Below are 3782 nucleotides of genomic sequence, written 5' to 3'. Positions count from 1 at the left end.
AATTGTGAGACTGCATAGGGTGCCTATTTCGATAATTTCTGATGGATATCCTCACTTCACGTCTCGGTTCTGGAAGAAATTGCATGAAGCTCTAGGTTTGACGTTGAACATTAATACTGTGTTCCATCCTCAAACCAATGGTCAATCTGGGAGGGTGATTTAGATATTGGAGGATATGCTTCAAAGCTATGTGATTGACTTCAGAGGTAATGGGGAGGATTATTTATCGCTGGTCGAGTTCACCTATAATAATTGCTTCCAGGCTAGCATTCAGATGGCACCATATGAGGCTTTGTACGGTCGTAAGTGTTGCACTCTGTTACGCTAGACTGAGTTGGGTGAGCGACAAGTATTGGGTCCTGAGTTGGTTTCTGAGACCGAGGATAAGGTTAAATTGATTCAGGATCGTCTAAAGGCAGCTTCTAACAGACAGAAATCCTATATGGATCTGAAGAGGCGTGATATTGAGTACTCTGTAAAGGGCTTTGCTTTTTTTATGGTTTCTCGATGGAAGAAAGTTCTAAGATTCAGTTGTAAGGGCAAGTTGAGCCCTAGGTTCATTGGGCCATATCAGATTTTGAAACGTTTGGGACCCGTCGCTTATCAGTTGGAGCTACCTCAAGAGTTAGATTGCATACATGATGTGTTCCACATTTCGATGTTGTAACACCCCACACCCGTGCCCATTCCGGTTCAGAATATGACGTATTACCTAACCAAAACTTATGCATAAAAACGTCTTTTTAACACCAAAACATGGTCAAATTAAAACTTTTTAAATTTTAGATATAAACTCCTCAATAAGAGCTTACACGGCTTAAAACATTCATTGAAACCCATTAGGAATTAATCTGAGGCTTTAAACGAATCCTGAAAATAACACCTAACACAGGGGCACACGCCCGTGTCCTGAACCCGTGTAGAATTAATTTTAAATGCACACCTACAGGGTTTTTCACACGGCCTGGCACACGCCCGTGTCCCTATCCCGTGTCTTTCACACGGCTAGGACGCGTCCATGTGTAAAAACTTGGACATTCTGTTTCTGATGTTAGTAATCCATAAGGGCGACAAGGCCAAGGCATATGTCTGTGTGCTAGGCCGTGCCTTCACACGGCTGTGACAAAAATCCGTGTCTCTGGCTGTGTGTTTACTACCATGCATACTGACTTGAAATTTTTACGTGCAGGGGACACACGACTGAACAACACGCCCATGGGGCTGGTCGTGTGTCACACACGGCCTAAACACATGCCCGTGTATCTACCTATGTGGACAAAATGAGGCTATTTACCAAGCCTCTTTGCCACCCTTACAAACACCTATTTATATAAGATCAACCAAGTTCAATACCAACATAATATGCACAACCAAAACAACCATAACCATTATAAATTTGCATCATCACATTGAATAATAATTAGCATTAGCCAACATTCATGCCCTATACAAAATGAGTATCATAATCACATATGAGCCAACACATTTTGGCTACTTTACAAAATGCTAAACAAAAGACTCAAGTCCCTATACGTGCCAGTAAACAAAACAATTAAACTAACTATACCAAGGTCTTGAATGATAGTATGATCGAAGCTTTTGACGTTACTGGATCCTGGATGCTAGCTTGGCGGCACTATAAGGAAAGAAAAGAAAGGAAGATAAGCATGTAAGCTTAGTAAGTACATATATGCAAATAAAGTGTAATTAAAAGAAAACATATTTATCAAACGATAAATTGACATGCATAAAATATTTGAGTCACTTAGACTTCTCGATCTTATTCTTCCTTTCATTTATATATGCTTAAAGACATCTCATCATAGACTCAGGCTTTATCCATGAGTTCAGTCTACGTACCTCATCAAATTTTCACCAACTAAATCTTTGCATTACCCATTGAACTCTCAGAATACATAGGAATACATAGGAAATTTTCATATAAATGCCATATAGATAGTTAGGGCTACCTCATACTATGATGTGCTCACATTTGACCTACTCACGGGCCTTTTTATCAAGTAAGGACCAAGACCCCATGGCTATTATGTAACGTTCGCTCATTGAGCCACTCAAGGGCCTGTGCACAAAGCCAATACCCGAACCCACGTTACCTATAAAAATCATCTAATGAACTCATACTCAACTCATGAGTTTAGACCACATAATTTTCATGACATGCCCCTTCGTATCCTATGCTATATCCAGGGTTCAACGGGATTTCATGTTTAACTGAATAGCATCGCATTTGCTCGTAATATATTATACTCGAAGAACATGTCATTTACACATTCATGGCAACAATTTAAACTTTAGATACATAACCACAATAAGCTAATTGCACATGTATATTATCAAGGTATTTTTAAGTAAGTTTTGTTAACACATTATTTACATATATACTTACCAAGATACAAAATGATGAAGACGAGCTTAATCCTTGTAAACTTTATTTTTACCCCGATCAAGACCCGAATCACGTTTCTCTTGATCTAAATTCATAAAATTCATTTATTTCATCAGCACATCGATTTATACACTCAAATTTCATAATTGGGTAAAATAACTATTTTGCCCTTAGACTTTCACAAAATGACCATTTTACCCCTATGCTCGAAAATCGATTTTTATTGGACTTCTTCATATAATAAGCCTATCCGAACCCTTTTTGCTCTTATAGAAATCCAAAATTTCCACTATTTCACACATTTATCATCTATTTTACAACTTATACCAAATAGTCCCTAATAGGGTTTTCATGAGAAATCCCTTCACAAAAGTTGTTTATTACCCATCTAAGACTCATATTCTTCCATAAAATTTCAGCTATCAACACACGTGCTCTCATGGTAAAACCCTAAACTCTTGTCTATCTTGCAAAATAGTCCCCTCATTTGAAAGCTCATGCTTCAAGGGGTTCAAAAATGTAAAAATCATTAAGAGAACTCATGAGAATCTCTTACTTGCAAAGGCTTAGATTTGCTGAAATTTTGAAGCTCAAAAACCCCTCTAATGGATGAAAATTTTGGTGATAGGAAAAGAGAATGAAAGGATAAAGTTATATTGTCTTATTTTATTCAATTAAGTCACCAAACCACCTAAACTTTTAACTTTTTGACCAAATTGTTCCCTATGGTCGGCCAAGCTCTTAGGAAAGGGTCTAATTGCCCTTTAAAAACCCCTAAATTAAGGTTCATAGGAATATAATACCTTTAGCTAACAATTTAAGACTTTTGTACTTTATGCGATTTAGTCCTTTTTCGCAATTAAGCAAGCAATCACTAAAATTAATTCACCAAAATTTTCATGTACTTATTTAATCATGATACAATACATAAAATAATATAAAAATAATAATTTCCTCGACCTTGGTTTAGCGGTTTCGAAACTACTATTTCGACTAGCTCCAAAGTCGGGTTGTTGCAATTCTCCCCAATTTAGGGATTTTCGTCCTCGAAAATCTTACCGGCAAAAAAGTTTGGGTATTGGCTTTTCATGATTTCTTCGGGTTCCCATGTGGCCTCTTAAACCCCATGTCTCTGCCATAACACTTTCACAAAGGGAACGCTCTTATCTCAATTACTTAACTTCTCGAGCTAGGATCTTCACATGTTCCTCACTATAAGACATATCCGATCTAATCTCTACTCCAGTCAGAGAAATCACATGTAAAGGGGCCAAACGGTATCGACATAGCATGGACACATGGAATACGTCATGGATCTTTTCCAATTTTGATGGTAAGGCTAACTGATAGGCTACCTGCCCGATTTTCTCAATCA

The sequence above is a fragment of the Gossypium arboreum genome, chromosome 12 (assembly GCF_025698485.1).
Source record: "Gossypium arboreum isolate Shixiya-1 chromosome 12, ASM2569848v2, whole genome shotgun sequence".
Taxonomy (NCBI): Eukaryota; Viridiplantae; Streptophyta; class Magnoliopsida; order Malvales; family Malvaceae; genus Gossypium; species Gossypium arboreum.
The sequence above is the reverse complement of the archived record's forward strand: the minus strand, read 5'-3'. Positions refer to the sequence as shown.